The sequence below is a fragment of the Macrotis lagotis genome, chromosome 1 (genome assembly GCF_037893015.1).
Source record: "Macrotis lagotis isolate mMagLag1 chromosome 1, bilby.v1.9.chrom.fasta, whole genome shotgun sequence".
Taxonomy (NCBI): domain Eukaryota; kingdom Metazoa; phylum Chordata; class Mammalia; order Peramelemorphia; family Peramelidae; genus Macrotis; species Macrotis lagotis.
Genome location: NC_133658.1, coordinates 121,655,763 through 121,675,360, shown reverse-complemented (window position 1 = coordinate 121,675,360; position 19,598 = coordinate 121,655,763).

Genomic DNA, 19,598 nt, shown 5'->3' with positions numbered 1-19,598 from the left:
TCTTCACACCTGGACCACTACATTATTCTACTGGTGGATCTGTCTGTGACAAATCTCTCCCCACTCCAGTCCATTTTCCATTTAGCCATTAAAATGATCTTAAAGTGCAAGTCTAATTATGTCAGTCCTATTCGTAATAGTTCCAGTGGTTTTCTAGGCTTCCAGAAGCAAATATAAAATGTTTTGTTTTGTCATTCAAAGCATTTCATAATCTCATCCCTTCTTATCATTGCAGTTTTCTTGCACTTTATTCATTAATACAACCTCTTTCGTCCAATGACATTGATTTCCTGATGGTCCCATGAACAAGATGCTCTATCCATTTTCTCTGGCTGTTCCCTATGCCTGAATGTTCTCTCTTCTCCACTGTGACCAATGACCTTGCTTTAAATTCTAAATAAAATCCTAACTTCTATAGGAAACCTTCCCCAATCTCTTGATTCCAGTGTCTTCTCTCTGTTAATTAGTCCTTATTTGTTCTTTTTATAGCTTGCTTTGTATATATTTGTTTGCATGTTGTCCCCCATTAGATTGTGAGCTCCTTGGATTCAGGGACTATCTTTTACCTCTTTTTTTTTTGTATCTACAGAGCTTAGCACAGTGTCTAATACATAGTAGACAATAAATGTTGACTGATTGATATTGATGGAGACTGATCCTTGGACATCCCAATATTTCATTTTTCTTAGCATCATGAAAAACTTTGAATTGAAATGTTGATTTCTAATGGTAGCTCTTTAGGGTGAGGAAAGTCAGGAAAGCCAGGGCTTCCCCTCCTCCATCTGTGTCTTTCTCAGGGCTAGAATTCTCACAAAGCTGTTGCTACATACATCAGGCTTGGCAGGATTCCCACTGAGCTGGTATAAAGAATTCCCCTCCTCCCACTCCTTTATTCAACAGTTATTAAGCAGACCAAGGATTGGGGGAGAAACAGGGTTATAGAGAAAAAGACCTCTGCCACAAAGATTAATTCATCTTTGTTGAAAACAAGAAAACCCATTTCACTCAATAGAAGAGGGAAATAGAAGGTGCTTTTGGGGATTGGGTTTTTGGTTGTTTGAGTTTTTCTTTTTCTTTTTTGCCTTGTTGTCATTGTTATTGTCGTTAGGAGGAAGCTCTGGAAAATGGGGGAGGATTCTCCTCATCATTTTTTGAGTAATTAGCATTCCACAATCTAGGAGGCAGAGCCAGACAAAAATTAGGTACAACTCTATAAGAATATAACATACACACTCTCTCTATATGCCTTTTGTCTTTTTCCTTCTGTTTCTCTCTGATTCCCTTTTCTTCAGCAAGAAGTAGGCGCTTAGGTAACTTATTCACACATATACATTTGTAATGAGGTTCCATGTATATCAAGGGCACCCCACCCCCATATGTTTAGCATGGGGGCTGTCGCATACTGATAGACTGGAGGTACTCATGGATTGGTACTTTATCTACCAATGAAAAGGACAAAGGCTAATAGAATCCTTTAATGACTAAATATATAGAGATCTCTTTGGAGTTCTGATCAGTCACAGTGAGACACACTGTACCTTGATCCTAGCATAGTGTTGCCATTTTGGTCCTCTTCAAGGATGGAAAGACAACAAAGAACCAATCAATGTGGTACCTGATCTGTAAATTTCATACTTTGGCAGATTAGGAAAGCCCAATTTGGAAAAAACAAAAATACAAAACAAAGAACTACTGAATAAGCATTAATATCGTGGGATCCTGACAAAGTTTTTTTACCTGGGACCTTCCAAGGACTATGGAGAGTTGAAGTGAAGGAGGCTATCATGGATAAAAGGGATCAATATTCCTGAGCAATAGTTTTTCAAAGAATAAGCTATATGAAGCCACCAACTTTAGTGGCATCACCACCCACCATACCCTTGCTAAATTAAATGATCTCATTCCCAAGACTGGAGAATGATAAATGACAAACTCAGGCAGTACCATAATCTAAAGGGAAACTTAATGGACCAAAGCTCAATCTAGAGAGTATTTCTTGGAAAGGAACACTCTTAGTACCACCTAGGTACTCCTAGGGCTCCAATTCTTTTTTTTTTATTCTCATTGGGAAAGTCAGGATAGAAGATATTGTGCTTCTGGATCAGTGAGGAACAGGCTTGATAGCATCTGGGTGAAATATGTAGAAGTGACTACCCTTTCTTGCCAAACTTGGGGGGATAGGCAAATCTTGGTGAGTTCCATCACACTAGTTGAATAGGTAACAAAGAAGCTACAAAACCTTGAATCATCACAATTCTATTTCATGAAAATAGATGGAAATTAGATGGCAATTCTTGTGTTTCATGGAAATTAGAAAGCAATAATTTGTATTGGAATTCAGTGGGGTGGAAAGCATACTACTAGATAGTCCACTAATGATATTTGCAGAGACTAAGGAGATATCTAAGGTCATAAGAGTTGGTAGCAATAATATTACACATCCTATTGGACTTGAAGATGGAAGTGTTGGGCATTCTGAACAATTTAAATGTTAATTAACCTAATCTAAAACTATTATTAATTACTAAAATGTTTGGGATATTTATCCCCTAACTATTGGGACAACTTTTACAAATTTAAAGTTCTCTTTTAATTAATAATTTAAAAAAACCCAAAACCCTTTCAGTGAGAGGGAGAATGAAAAAGAATCTGTTCTCTCCTTTAAAAAAATTATCCTTGGACAATAACTACTTGCCTCTATCTAGTGATGATGACCTCATGTATATTAGAAAATGTTTTATTTATAGCATCCCATTTGAGCCATTTTGAAGCAGTTAGGTAGTACATTGGAAAGAGCAATGGATTTGGAGTTCAAAAGACTTAAGTTCAAATATACTTTCAGACACTTATTAGCTATGTAACCCTAGACAATCAGTTATCCTCTTTGCCTCAGTGTCCTCATTTGTAAAATGGGGATAATAATGGCACCTACCTCCCAAGGTGGTTATGAGTATCAAATGAGATGTCTGTGAAGCGTTTGGCCCATAGTAAGCACTCTATAAACATTAGTTATTTTTATTAGATTTTGAGTCCACCACAATTCTGAGGATATATCAATATATTCGTTTTACAGATAAGATAACTGAGCCTTAGCTAGGATTATACAGCAAGTAAGTTTAAGAACTAGAGACCAGATTATTCTGACTGACAGTTTTCTTTCCACACCACCTGTCATAGAGCTTCAAGTGTAATATAGAACTCAAGTCCGTTGTTGTTCAGTCATTTCAGTTGACTCCTTGTGACTCCTCATTTGGGGTTTTCTTGGCAAAGATACAAGAGGGGGTTTGTCATTTCCTTTTCCAGTTCATTTTATAGATCAGGAAACTGAGACAAACAGAGGTAAGTGACTGACTCAAGTAAATGTCTGAGACCAGATTTTAACTCAAGATGAGTCTTCCTGATTCCAAACATAGTGTTCTTTTTAGTGTTTGTTTTTTGCAAGGCAATGGGGTTAAGTGGCTTGCCCAAGGCCACACAGCTAGGTAATTATTAAGTGTCTGAGGTCGGATTTGGACTCAGGTCCTCCTGACTCCAGGGCCAGTGATCTATCCCCTGTGCCACCTAGCTGCCCCATGATTCCAAAACTAGTGTTCTAACTGTTTTGCTACCTGACTGTCCCCAGGACTCCTTAATTGACCCCTTTGGACTATTCACAGGTTCATAGAACTCAAGGAATAATTGCATATTTCTATCTACTACCCATAAGTCCCCATTTCTATTAAATCTCCCCAGCCCAGCTAAATCCCATAATATTAGAGGAGAACAATGAACAATCAAGAAGTGAATATTTTCTCTTACCATCCATTCTTTTTTTTTTTAGTTAGGTTTTTTTTTTTTTTTTTGCAAAGCAATGGGGTTAAGTGGCTTGCCCAAGGCCAAACAGCTAGGCCATTATAAAGTGTCTGAGGCTGGATTTGAATTCAGGTACTCCTGACTCCAAGGCCAGTGCTCTATCCATTGTACCAACTAGCTGCCCCCCTTACCATCCATTCTTAAAGCTAACATCTCCCCATTTAGGTTCTCTGGGTAATATGGGTCTTAGCAACTGATTAGCCAATTTAAAATTTTCTTACTTCTGAGACCCAGAAAGAACAGCATACATTGCATCATTCATGGCAGGATACTAGGTCACTATCTGCACAAATAGCCTTGGGTACACCAGGTTTCTCAGCCAGACCCCACAGGCTACCTGCAGCAGCAGCATTAGATGTACGAGTCTTCCAAGTAAGGCACCATAGATTAAGGGCTCTCATGGGGAAGATTCTCTATAGGAACTAGAGTAGAGAGAGGGCAGTTGAGCCCAGCCCCAAATCAGAGATGCATTGCAGAGTGTGTGCTTTTGGCCTGGGCAACTAGGTGAGATGCCCAGGTATCTCATTTCTTCCCTCTTTGCCTTTCCAATTCTTACACCCTACACTTGAGCCCTTATCTCCTCCCATCACAAGACTCCTGTCCCCCCAGGTATGTCGAGAGTTGCTGTGCTTTTCACAGGATCCTGGAAGTTAGAGTTTCCAAAGAAAATATGGGGGTGACCATACCTTTTTATAGTACTAAAGTCAAGAATTTAAACTGCATTAAAAAAACTAGAAGAAAAGGACTCTCTCTCTCTTAACTCTGTAATATGTGTGTATCTGTATATAAACACATATATACATATAATTTTAAAAATTGACAATGTTTTTAATAAACTCTAAGTATAATAATTGACATTTAGAAGAACTTTAAAATTTTCAATGCACTCACATTTGAGCTTTACAACAATCTTGTGAAATGCCATTATGATATTTATGATCCCCATTTTACAGATGAGAAGAACTAAGGTTCAGAAACATTAAATAAGTTTTCCATGTCTACATAACTGGTAAATAAAGTCAGAGGCAGGATTTGTACCCATCTTCCTGTTATCAAATTCAACCCTTCATACTTCAAATTACTTCATTATACTTCATTACTTCACATTGATCTGGGGACCTTCAACATCCCACCCTACCCCCAAAGCAGGGACAATAAATTATGCCTTATTCCCTCCAATTTAGGGACTCTGTTGTATGCCCAAGGTGTATGTATTCAACCGGCTGGAAGGTAGGAAAAGGTCACATTTCATACTCCCCAGGTTGGCTATTCATGGTACATAACTGTAGCTACACTTATTCTCCAATTTCCCCATTTTATGTCCCTCCCTTGACGCATAAAGTCCAAAATTCCTCCAGGTATACACCATAGCAGCTATGCAGGCTCTGCTAAGACAAATCTGTCACCTTTCTCCCCTGCCCCCTGTTCCTCAGATCATAACAAAGAACCAGATTATTCTGACTGATGGCAAGTCAATGTCCTTTTTCTGCTCCATACCACCTCTGGTGTAGCTGAGGTCGGCCTGCCATGGAGGACTGGCTGTTTTCTCTAGTTTCTCCAATCCAAATCCATTCCTCTTCCCATTTCTTTCCTATTTCTGCAAAAGCCATCATCATCTTCCTACTTGTCCGGGCTCACAGTCTCTGGAACCTTTGCTGCTGCTCCTTTTTACTCACTACCCACAATCATTCAATTTTCAGATCATTTTTCTTCCTTTATGTTTCAAAATGTCCCCATCTCCAGGGATTGCTGGACCTGGAGTCAGAAAGACTCCTCTTTCTGAGTTCAAATCTGGGCTCAGACACTAGCTATGTGACTCTGGACCAGTCCCTTAATCCCATTTACTTCTGTTTCCTCATCTGTAAAATGAGTTGGAGAAGGAAATGGCAAACTTCTTCAATATCTCTGCCAAGAAAACCCCAAATGGGGCCATGATGAACTGGATAGGATTCAAATGACTGAAGGATGACAAGTCCTCTTCTCTACTCAAACCATTACCACCCTAATTCAAGATTTCACCTAGATTAATGTAATAGCCTCCTAATTGTTCTCCTCTCATTTAGTCCATTCCTTCTCGAACACCCTCCACAAAGCTGCTGAAATGACTTTCCTTAAGTAAAAATCTGACCCAAGCACTCCCCTACTCAATAAACATCAGTGCATCCCTATTGGCTCCAGGCCCAAACAGTATTTCTCAAAAGTTTTAGAGCAGTTTTAATCTTTAGTAGCTTAAAGTAGTTTAAGCTACATTAAGGAACACCCTTAATAATACAGGATGTTACATCCTGAATTTAATTATTTTTCAATTTCCATTTTGCATATAGGTTTTAAAATGTTAAAATTAATAAGGTAATATATGTTTTTAAAAATAAGTGAATATATAAATAATGGGAAAAATATTCAATTTTTTTGTTTCTTTTTTCCTGATGGGTTGTTCTGTTTTCAGTTGTGTTTGACTCTTTGTGACCCCATTTGGAATTTTCTTGGCAAATGTGGTAGAGTGGTTTGTCTTTTCCTCTTCCAGTTCATATTATAGATGAGGAACTGAAGCAAACGGGGTTAAGTGACTTGTACAGGGTCACATAGCTAGTAAAAGTGTTTAATGCCAAATTTGAACTTGGGAAAAGGAGTCTGCCTGACTCCAGGCCCAGTGCTCTATCCACTTTGCCACTTAACTGCCCAGTGATAGCATGTATCATAAAATAAAAGTTTGGTGACCATCGCTCTAAATAAAGCAGATATGTAAACATCAGAATTTGTTGGTTAAAATGTTAAAAATCCCACTTTGGCACTGTGATCATTCACTATAGGGCATCTTGGGAAATTTGGGGCTTTTGTTACTGACAATAAGCTTGGGAGGGGAGTAAGGACTTGGAGGAAAAAATTTTCTTAAAATTGGGAGGATGATAATATGAGAAAGAAAACTTTGGAAGTCAAGTTCAATAAATATGAGAAAAGAATAATATGAAATAATATGAGAAAGGAAACTTTAGAAGTTCATTAAAATTCCAATTAAAATCCACTACATACTTCTCCACTGCCCCTTTTGATAAGGAACTGTGGAGACACTGGTAATCTGCAAATCGAACATTTGTATGGGGTCAGGGAAGCTAGGGGGAAAAAAGAGCTTCAACAAAGAAGCAGTAAATGGTTATGTGTAAGAGGCTGCAAAAAGGCCAAGGAAGATAAGAACTAGAAAACAAACAGAAAAACAAAATTTTAAAATGGGGATTTTCATTTATTCATCACTTCTTGAGTTCCTATTTTGACTAGTCATTGCGGATTCCCAAGAAAATAGGGGGAAAAAAAGCATATCTGCATTGGAGGACCAGAGTTCTTTCATAGGTTCCATGTTTGACTAAATACAGCTGACAGAGATACACAAAAGTCTGAGCAGATAAGAAGCCCTCAGTGAACACTCATTGAAGGGAACAGAAAGGATCCAGTGTCGGGAAGCTAGATTGGCAATGATAGGCTAATGATGCGACAAACCACAGAATGGTGGGGCATTGTTGCTTTTTTGATTTCTGTGTAATACAACTACATTAATCTACCCACCTCTTTCTGAAATCCAAATCAGATAACCATGAGAAAATAACATGGCACAGAGCCTGCTACTATTAGTTACCTTGCCGGTTATTGTTTGAGCTTTGGGAGCTGGTACTCCCTCACACAGAGAGTTAATTTGACCTTACATTTGGGAATGGAGGGTGGGGTGATAGAGTATTGGACAAGTCTTTTGATGAAAGAGCCAGGAGAAGTCTTATACCAGCAAGTCTAAAGCCAAGTATGAGTCACCAAAAGCAAAGGAACCAATAAATGTGGTGAGGAAGATTTGGTATAGTCAAGGGGAGTGAAGAGGGGACATCTTGATAACAAACAAAGCCAATGTGGCATGATATTTGTCAGTATTCCCATCAGTCTGCTGTCAACCTTCTCTTCTTTTCCTGCCTTCTCACATTTGAAGAACAGAAAAAGAAGGAAGGAAAGAACTGTGGAGTAACTGATATCTACAGGGCTCCTGGGGACATGGTGACCACAAAAACAAACAAACAGAAGTGTTTGTGGTTTGAAATGTCATCCCTGGCCTTGAGGATGCCTGTAATCCAGAGCATGCAGGAGTTAGGTCGTGGTTGAACAGTGACAGATTACCAGAGGGTCATGTGTTTCTAGGAAAAGGTTTGTCCCTTTGCCTTCTGGCTTTATTATTAGATATTTTGCTACCACAGGAGGAAAACCCCAGTACTATTGACTGCTTCAGTTTCATTTCCAGACCATCTGGGAGCAGTTGTATGACTTAAATACAGTCCTGCTGGCCAATCTGTGCACCAGAGTTATGAATACCCTTCCCACACTCCGGGTCTGTTGGCTTAGAGAGCACCAGGGATGTGACGTTGAGTCTAATTTGGTTCAGTCAGCCACACAGAAAAGATGACAACTGCACTCTGACGTGGACCCCAGCTCCCCTTTCACTTCCAAATAAGAGTTTGATGGGTTTTTATTGAGCTGAGCCACATCATAAAGGCCTCATTTACCTAAGAGAACTGGCATGTATGCCATGAAACTTCCAAATGCTTTACCAACTGGCCTCTCCCTGTTGATCTCTGGCTTTGCAGGCCACACAGTCAGATTCCTATATGTAGAGAAGATCTTTGGTCTTCAAATCAGGGTAGCCACCAGACTGACTCTAGGGACAAAGTGTGGTCTCAGTAAATTAATCTTGATGTTTAGCTTGTCTGAAGGAGTCACTCCAGCTGGAGCCAACTCCTAGATTAGTTCTAATACTTAGGATTAATGTAGATGAGTTAGGAAAGTTACAAGGTCCCTGAGGGTTCTGATTATACAATCTTTAAAGGAAGATAGGGCAAGTCAGGGTCTCTCCTTCTCAGTTAGGACCCCTTTCTCCAAACCTGAAGATTATCCTGAGATCACTTATTAAAACAGAGGGAAGCAACAGCCAAGAGGCAGCAGTATCACTGGGTCTGGGAGGCACCAGGAACAGAGTATTATTGAGCTATTTAATAGCATTTTTAATGCCTTCTCCACCTTCCTCCACCTCCAAGGTACAGAATCAATCTTTTCCAGATACACTTCTTTCTAAATCTTTGTAGTTTTACATATTCCACAGTCCATTGAATATTCCCATGGTCAAGGAGCAACTCTCCTTCAAACAAATTGCTTTTTGGTTTCATCTTCATAACTCCAAGTAATAATCCCTAAAAAACCAGCCCCAAGAATTCTCTCACTTTCCTGTTTAATGATGCACAAGTCTCAGTCCTTCAGTTTATAGTTAACTTGAATATGAAAAGGTTTAATTCTCTTAATCTCACATAAGACCCTACATCCTTCCCATTCTTCCTCTCTTTGTGCGATTCAGGACACTTGTACATCTAGCTCTTAATTTGGTGGGGGGGGTAGTAGAAGGGGATTAACACCCCAAATCCACAAGCAACCCATATCAAATCCCCCTCTCCATTCCTTTTTTTTCTCATTCTTTTCATATTTCTTTTTCAAATGAAATTCAGCAAGGTCTGTGTCAAAAACCACAAAGATAGTCTTTAATTTCTCATTTTTATTCCCCCGGCCCAGTTGGGACTTGACCAGATGTTTTACAACTTGAAAGTGGGGGTGGTTGTTTCCATGGCGATAAGCCACAGCAAATATAAGACATTCCAAAACCTGACCCTAGTTAAGCAAGGCTGCCTGTATCAAGATCAAGGGATCAGGGCAAACTAATTTCCAGCTCCTTTGCTGACTTTCAGTGTGCTTTGAAACATCTCTTCTCTACTTCTATTTCCTCATGAACTGAACACATATTTTCTGTCCTGGGTCAGAGGACCAGACCAGAAAACTTCTTGAGCCCTTTTATGTCTCAAGGATGCCATCTTAAACCTCTCTGGACACAGATGCTTTAGCATCTTTTAAGACAGAATTGATGTCTTAGGGTACCCATGGGATCAAAGCATTTAGAGGTGAGAAGAGATAAATCGACCCAATCTTCTTTTTTTACAAAAGAGGAACCTGAAGCCTAAGTAATTTGACTGAGTTCTTAAACATATTAAATGATAAGATCACCATTCAAACCTAGGTCTTTGGACTAGAGAGCTAGTGCATTTTCTTATTATATGGTGGTTATCTTTTACTGGAATTCTCACTTAAAGTTTTTATTGTTATTGAGTCATCTCTGTGACCCCATTTTGGGTTTTTGTTGGAAAAGGTACTGGAGTGGTTTGTCATTTCCTTCTCCAGTTCATTTTATAGATGAGGAAATTGAGGCAAACAGGGTGAAGTGACTTGCCCAGGGTCATACAGCTAATAAGTGTCTAAGGCTGGATTTGAACTCATAAAGATGAGTCTTCCTGACTCCAAGGTTAGTGCTCCATCTTTCCACTGAGCCACCAAGCTGCCCCTTAAAATTTTTTAAGGGTCTTTAAGAATATTGTGAGCATTATACTAAATTGCCTTGGGGGTTCACACTACTTTTTTGTTTATTAAAAGGGGTTCCCATTGGGAACCACTACACATAGTCTGCTGTGCCCAGTGATAACTTTTTATGGCTGATGGAGCACATTGGACCATCTCAAAATGCCATTTTTATAATGTCTTTCAGGTTTTCTTTATGTGTTTTTGAGTAGGTACAGCATTTAATAAGGATATTTCCCCTTCCTCCTTCACAGCAAAGCTGGAGTGTACCATTTGTCAGTGGGGAGAAAAGAGGAAAGCTGCTTCTTTGATTAAAGGTGCAGCACCCAGCCCTCCTGTCCCACTTTGAGAGGGTAAGGGAAGACCAGGGGACCCATAAAAATTCAACATTTCATCCCTTTTATACAAAAATTTTCAATGAGATTCTTTTTGATATTTCTGTTTTTATATTACTTAAATTTTATCCTGTATCATTTTCCCTTTCCCCTCCCTGAAAGTTCTTCTGTAAAATGATTAATTTTTAAAGAGAAGGGAGAGGAATTCAGCAAAACTGATCAATACATCAGAAAGAAAAATTGAACAATATATGTTTCATACCTGTGGATCTCCACCTCTGAAAACGAATGTCTTCAGACATGTCTTCTTTGGGGTGGGGGTAGAGGGACAGACAAACGGATTCTTTGTAATTTTGCCACTTTCTATTGATTTGTTGTTGTTTTTTTCCATTTATGATATTGTAGCCATTGTTTATATTGTTTTCCTGGTTCAACTCACTTTACTTTGTATTAGTTCATGTTAAGTCTATCCATACTTCTCTGTATTTATCATAATCATTTTTTCTTCTAAAAGAGTAATATATTTCATTACTTTCTTGTACCCATGTACCACCATTTCTTTAGTCATTTCCTCAATCAATTGGCATCTTCTTTGTCTCCATTTGTTGACTACCACACATAGTGCTGTTATAAATATTTTGGGGCCTTTCAGCTTGTCAGTGATTTCCTTGGAATATATACCTAGCAGTATAATCACTGAGTTATGGGAATTTTAATCTTTTTATTTGCATAATTCCAAATTGCTTCCCAGAACAGTTGTATTAATTAATTCACAACTCCATCAACAGGTATTGATATGCCTGTCTTTCCACAACCCCTCCCAATGACTCTTTCTTTTTTTTTAAACTTTTTTTAGTTTTTTTTTTTTTTGCAAGGCAAACGAGGTTAAGTGGCTTGCCCAAGGCCACACAGCTAGGTAATTATTAAGTGTCTGAGACCGGATTTGAACCCAGGTACTCCTGACTCCAGGGTCGGTGCTTTATCCACTATGCCACCTAGCTGCCCCACAATGACTTTCTTTTCTCAACTTTTGCTAATTTGCTGGGAGTGAAACCTCAGTATAGTTTTAGTTTGAATGTTTCTTATTATTAGTGCTTTGGAGACTTATTTAATCTGGTTGTTATAATAATTTGCTTTTCTTCTTTTGAGAACAATTTGTTCATCAGGCAGCTAGGTGGCACATTGGATAGAGTGCCAGGCCTAGTCAGGAAGATTCATCTTCCACAGGGCAAATCTGACTTCAGACACTAGCTGAGTGACTTTGGGCAAGTCACTTCACCCTGTTTGTTATACTTTCCTCATCTACAAAACAAGCTGGGGAAAAAATATCAAAGCACTCAAGTATCTTTACCAAGAAATCCCAAATGGAGTCATGAAGAATTGAACACAACTGAAGAACAACACCCACCAACATGTCCAAAAGCAGATACCAAAGAACCCTCCCAACCCCCAGGGTCTGTGGGAAGCAGAGAGTAGCTCTGAGCATGCCCCATGGAGTTTAGAGATAGGGTGGGTGAGATGACCTCAGTATACTTCCATTGAATGTCTCCATTCTGATATTTTTTCCTAGGTGGTTCAATTCTTCAATCAACCGTGTTTGAATATCTATATTTCTCAACTCTTTAGGCACAAATGTGGTATCTTCTTTGGCTTCATGAACATTTTCAGATGTTCCCAGCTAGAGGCTCATTGAGGACTGGTACCTTGTAGGATCAGGTTTCATTCCAAATCAGGACATACCTCTTCAAAGAATACTTCTTGTGGTTATCAGTAAATCTGTGAGAAGAAAAATACTCAGGGGACCTATTCTGTTGTGAAAGAAGATGAAAAAAAACCCAGGTGTTTCAAAGGTTTGGGGTTGACCCATTGGATTCTCTTTATAGCTGTCCTTTTACAAAGCTGAGAAGGCATGATTGCTGTTGCATACCTTGTACCCTCCTAATGCTTCTACTCAAATGAAGTCAAATGCATGGAGCAAGCCAAGGTTTAAAACATTAATCATTACCAAATTGCTCACACATAATCCCAATCTGGGTAAAAATTATTAAAGCCAATAATTCTCAACTTCTAAACAATCATTCCACTTTGTCCTAATTTTTCAGGTAGTCATACTGTCAAGATTCCCGGGACAGGACAGTCCCATTAGGAGGCTCTTTGTTTTCTAGAGCTAAAGCCCAGCAAACAAGTTGTACTCTGAGCTTGGCAAAACAGCAATCCTTTGTGTCCACCCTCTGGATGAACTCAACTTCAGCAAAGTCCCAAGAGTGGTTTCCATTCTAGAACCAGGTGGTCTGCAAGTGCAGATAAGCAACTTACAGGAGCCTTTTAAGCTCTCCTATGAATCAAATACTTTCTCATTGTTGCTGATACCTCTTACTGTCAGGGCTATAACTCATTGTGTAACCATTAATCTATTTCTCTCTCTATCTCTCTATCTCTACATCTATATATCTATATCTAATCTATATAAATATCTATTTATCTAATCCAAATCAATGTCTATCTAATCTCTATATCTCTATCTCTGTCTATATCTACAGCTCACTCTGTAGCCATTGAGATATGTATATATGTATATATACATACATATATATATATATATATATATATCTGCTAAGATTTGCTCTCTAAAGTTGTTTTAAAGTCTGGTTTACTTCCTCCAATGGAATAAAGAAAGCTTTTTGATTATGACCACTGTTGGACCTAATTTAAAAACATATATTTTATTTCTTGGAGTTAACAGTGGTTGTGATAAAGCTGGGAGCTCTTTGGTATTTTCGGAGTTAATTGTGATTGTGATAACCTGTGTGAGCTCTCTGATATTTTGTTTTATTTTGAGTTGACAGTGGTTGCATACTCTTTGTGATTTTTTTTGGTTATTTATTTTCATATTTGACAATACCTTCTCCTAATAACACTATGTTAAAAAAGTTAGCATTCTCAGGTCACTTTTCCCCACTAAAGTCTTTCTCTGGTGCCTCACCAGAGCATGGAGAAGAGTCTGAGTTCTTGGAAAGCTATTTCAACAGAGAAGCCATGGCCTTAACTTTGCATGGCTTAAGCTTCAATCTAGCTAAGATCAGATAGGTTCATACCCAGGTTGCATTGCAATTGTTGTTGACCCTTTGTTTTTGAAGAAGACCAATGGCACCACAATGTCGAGTGTTAGTTCTGTGTGTTCCCTTGTAGTCGATCAGAACAATATGAGTTCAGAAATTGCACAGTGGGGTTGGAGGCAGTTGCCATATCTCTGGGTCAGCTTTTTATTTTTCCAGCTCCTTCTTCAGAATCTATGCCCCAAAGTATGTTGAATATATTGGTGAGTGGGGTGGAAGAATAATTAATTTGTTCAACTTTGGAACTCCTTCCTTGGAATTCTATCTTAATAATTGGGATAAAGTGAAATAGGGTGTTAACTTATTTAGTTCCCACCATATTTAACCCACCTCAGATCATGCTTCAAATCCTATTTAGCTGTCTGTCTTGACCATCTAATAATCTGCCCTGATATGTAGAATAATATCCTTGCTTCCCTCTTCTCCTTACCTCCCCATCCAGCTCTGGAAATACTAATACAATTAATATTACTACCCTATATATTAGATCACTAATTCAGTGATTCCACTGACCCTAACACCTCTCATGTCCATCACTCTCCTATATATGCTCTCTCCCCTTATTAGAATATAATCTCTTTGTGAGTAGGGGCTATCAGATTTTTTTTAGTATTGTGTCCCTAGAACATGGTACATGGCTTTGCATATGCTAAATACTTTTTAAATTTACTTATCCGAGAAGGAAGAATTTGTATCTATTAAAATCACTGGTGCTTGAAGTATTGGGGGGAATAAATCCCCTTTATTTTATTTTATTTTATTTTATTTTATTTTATTATTTTATTTTATTTTATTTTGTGAGGCAATGGGGTTAAGTGAATTGCCCAAGATCACACAGCTAGGTAATTAAGTGTCTGAAGTGGGATTTGAACTCAGGTCTTCCTGACTCCAGGGTTGGTGCTCTATCCACAGTGCCACCTAGCTGCCCCAAGTTCCCTTTATTTTTGAGGTTACCTTATGACTGGCGACACCTTGAAGTGTCAAAAACCATGTATCCCGAAGTAACCTTTTCCCCTTTGCGATATCCTCTTTTTTCACTCTGCTGTCTGGGTTCCTGTTGTCAAAGGGGGGGAAAAAGCTATTAAACCCATAGCACTAAAGACATCAGTGATAGTTACCCATTCTAGAAGTGTTTGCAATTTAAAAGAGGTTTATATGGAGCAAACTATGCTTGACCCAAAGGACTGAGTCTCCAGTGGTAAGAATTTCAGAACTCAGTCTCACATCATCTACCCTGATTTAATGTAATTTGGGAGCAGGTTCAAGATTCCAAGATGAAATATTAGGAAGAATGGAGTACTCCAAGATAGAACACAGCATGAAATGGAAGTGCTTAGCAGAGAGAGCTTCACAGAGAGGAAATATCACTGAAGATGGCAGGCAGGGACTGTGGAAATAAGACCATTGTGTTTTCTAGGGGCTTGTTAAAAGGCACTAAACTAGATAATTTGGTGTGGGGGGGTGTCAAATTGTCCACATCAGGTTCAAGCATTGTGGGGAGAAGAGGGAGTGGGGAGCCTGGACCTGAGCACCAGTGCTGATTTTTAGGTTGGAGGGGGAAATTGGAAGAAATAATACTAATAGATATTCAGCCTTCCAAAGGGGCTCTACTTAGAGTGTGATTCAGGGGATTTGAACCTCTCTGGAATTTCTTCACTTAATGGGGCAGGGAGGCTTCTGAGGCCCTTACACACCAGAAGAGGAGGGACTTCTTTGTCTACAGGCTAACCTTCCTGTACACAAAGAGAAAAGAGCAAGATGTGAATTTTAGAAACATTCATTTTGATGTTCAGTTCTTTTTCAATCGTGTCCAGTTCTTCATGACCCACTTTGGTGTTTTCTTGGCAATGATTCTGGAGTGATTTGCCAACTCCTTCTCCAGCTCATTTTACAGATGAGGAAACCAAGGCAAACAGGGTAAAGTGACTTGCTCAAGGTCACAAAGATAGTAACTGAGATCAGATTTGAACTTGGAAATCTTCCTGACTTCAAGTCTGGCATGTTGTGCACTGTGGCACCCTCTAGCTGTCTTAGAAGTATACATAAAGATGCTTTGCAGCAACCATTGCAGCCTGGACATGATCTCTGACTCATCTATGACAATTCTTTTGAGGAAGCCTTCATTTCACCACCAAAACCTGTTTCTATTAGTCCCAGCTTCTTCTGTTTGGGCCTCTCTGTTATTATTCTGAGTTCACTTGTCTCTGCCTGGATTTCAGTCTGATTTTTTTTACCCTCCAATAGTTGATCTGAATGGTGAGTTACAAATGGTTCAGCCTTCTAACTTTCCAAAGGATAATTTCCTACCAGTTGGGAAAATAACAGAAATGCCAATTATTGTAACACCACAATCTGGATTCTGAGACAGCTGAATTTGTAGATTATTTTATACATAAAGGTGAGAGGTTGAGTGAGGCTGTGCTTGAAAAGCACTAGGGGAAGGAAGAATAAGAAGTTCTCCACAGGAACTAATTCTTTTCAGACAAGAACTGCCAGTGCTCAGCCCCCTGAGACTAGAAGGCCTTAGATTTACAGAAAAGAAAAGGGGGCAATTTACAGTGTGACCAGCTCTCTACAACTTTCAAAGCAGAATCAAACTTTGTGGGGAGATTTGCAATTCTGAATATCCCATTGAGCTGTTCCCCCAGAATGAGTAGACAGTTCATGCTAAGTTAATTTGTATTTGTTTTGAAGTAGCTTTGGAAGTATTCCTAAGTATTCTTAATTTCCCAACCAGTTGGTTGAAGTTTTGTTCTGTTACAGCAGTGAAACAGTCCCTGATGACAATATAATCATAGATCATAGAGTTTTTCAGAGATGGAAAAGACCTTAGAAGTCAGTTAGTGCCACTGCAATATTTTACCGATGAGAAAATTGAGTCCCAGAGAAATTACATGACTTGATTAAGGTCACAAAGGCAGTAATGGCAGAACCATATTTCCCCTTCTCCTGTCCTCCACCTTTTAAATGACAGTTTCATAATTAGAACTCAAGTTCTTGAATTTAGGTCCTCTGACTTTCAAGTCTGTGATCTTTTCACTAGATCATTCCATCTTCCTGCTGATTTCTCCCCTCTCTAATGCCTTTTACATTACCATTTATAAATATGTAATTAATTTCTTATATAGTGACACTGCTTGCCTGAGCTAACTGTATTTGGGAGGCTCTGAAATAAATAAAAAACCAAACTGAAGATCTAAGAGCTGTTGTGCTGTATACCTGTGAAACCTGGACAGTCTACCAGCCCCATGTCTGGAAACTGAATCACTTCAATTTAAATTGTCTTAGGAAAGTTCCAAAGATCACCCAGCAGGAGAAGATACCAGATACTGAGGTCCTTTCTTGAGCTAAACTGCCAAGCATTCAAACATTACTACAGAGAGCTCAATCATGATGGACTGACCATGTTGTTCCAATGCCAGGTGAACATTTGGCAACAAGACTGTTTTATGGAAAATTTCCATAGGGCAAGTGCTCATAGGGGCTTCAGAAGAAGCAATACCAGGACCCCCTCCCCCTGTGAAGGTCTGTCTTAAGAACTTTGGAATTGATTGTCTGGCATGGGAGACATTCGCACAGGACTGCCCATCTTGACTTGATCACATCAGTGAAAATGCTGTGCTCTATGAGCAAGACAGAATTGAAGTAGCTCAAAGGTAATGTGAGATTCATAAGTTTAGACTAACTACCCAGTATTCACATGGAGTATTTGTACCCAGTCTGTGGCAAAGCATTCTGAGCTTTTATTAGTCTGATCAGCCAAAGTTGGACACACTGAAACTCATCTCTAACATAAGGATGTCAATTTGGTCTTCTTTGATAACTATGGATGAGAACCAATCAACCAGTGGTACTTCAATTGACTTTACTTCTTTAGGTATTAGTGATTTCATTTCTGTAGGTGATGTTTCCACTGAGAGAGATCACAGCCCTGTAGTTCAGAGAAGAGTCTAAAATTTATTCCCCTATAGGTAGTTTAGTGATGAACCTCCCTAACTTGGAGATGACAGACATAGAGTCTATTACCCGGGCCTTACTCAAAGATTTTTTCAGTTTAGTAAGACCTACTATAGCTTGCACTCCACTGGCATTGACTAAAAATCCGAATCCAATTCATGACTTGAGGCCTTAGGGGAAGGACTCAATGGGAATTGACTTACCTATATAGCACGACTTTGTTTATTTCTTGTTTATTTGTGTATGAAAATACATTTCTAACAAAGTTCTATGCCCCTTGGGGCACAGGATAGGTTTTAGACTTCCTTGTATTTGCTACAGTTCCATTGGGTGACTGTTTCTGAAGCCAAAAGAAGAAGAAAAAGCAGATCCGAAAAGGATATCCTTTTCATAAAACCTCATTGAAAGAACAAATGAATGAAAAAGTATCTATTAATCTTTTATCAAAAGTTAAGAGCTGTACTAAGTATTGGAGATGCAAATACAAAATTGAAGACAGTTACTGCCCTCATGGAGATGATAAATAAAAGAGAGTAGTGGTCAGTAATAGTAATAATAATTAATTTTTATATAACTTTTAAGTTTATGAAGTTCTTTACATATATTATTTCATTAACCCTCACAGTCACCTAGTGAGATATGCACTATTATTATACCCATTTTATAGATGAGGAAGTTGAGGCTGGGAGATATTAAATGACTTGCCCAAGATCACATAGCCAGGTGGCTGGACTTGAAGTCAGGAGGACCTGAGTTCAAGTCAGTCTCAGAAACTTATTGTGTGAGTTACATAAGCTCTGTTTGCCTCAGTTTCCTCAACTATAAAATTGGGATAATAACATGTCCACCTCTCAGGGTTGTTTTGAGGATCAAATAAAATTATATTTGCAAAGCACCTGAGACACAGTAGACACTATATAAATCCTAGCTGCTGTGATGATGATGATGATGATGATGGCAGCAGGCCTTCCTGACACCAAGCACAGCACTGTAGCTACTATGCCACTTGGGAGCACAAGATATTTTGTTTTAATAACGTAGTGGGATGGTGAGTGGAACCAGAGGAATAGCTGAGAAGCCCCTTTCAATAGTAATGACAGTATTGGATTGATTATCATTCCAGAATTGGAAGCTAGGGGTGGAGAAGGAAGAGAGATGGAGATGATTAGGGATCAAAGTAAAGCATTGACAGGGTTGACCTCTCCATGGTGAGGTATTCACTAATCATCACAACATTGGCTCAGAGAGTAAGCATTCCAGAATGGAAAGGGTTAAGTCATCTAGGGCAGATTTGAGTTAGAAGATGGTCAGAGCATAAACTGATGTATGGCTGGAATCAAAAAAACCTGACTTTTCCTGAAATCAGGACTCTCAGAAAATCTAGAGAGTTGGCAGTGTAGCCATAGAATAGCAAGATGTTGCTGTAATGTTACTGCAATGTAACACAGTCAGCACCCTATCACATCTCTCATGGAGAAATGTGGACACATATTTACTCTTTGGTTGACTTGCTTAATCTAACCTGTTCTCAGATTAGCAGATCCAGATTCCCAGAAGACACTATTTGCTTACTCTAAAATGCTCTAAGGGTCCAAGGGGGTAAAACCCTGTTGGGAAGAATCCACTCCTCTTACCAGTTTGGCACTTAAGCCCCTACATATATGTTTCTATTTATACAAACCATCCTCTCTCAATAATGACACTTTTAATCTTAAAAATCTTTTTTTATCTTAAACATAACCTTAGCAGAACACGAATAATACTCAAAGCAATAATATTATAGGTGCTTATATATTAAAGCAAGAACATGAAAAATAAAATATATCATAATGCACATATAAAGCTGAATCACATTCTCCTACCAACTAGGGGGGAAATAGTATGACACAGGGATCTGTCAGGGAAGCATGTGAGG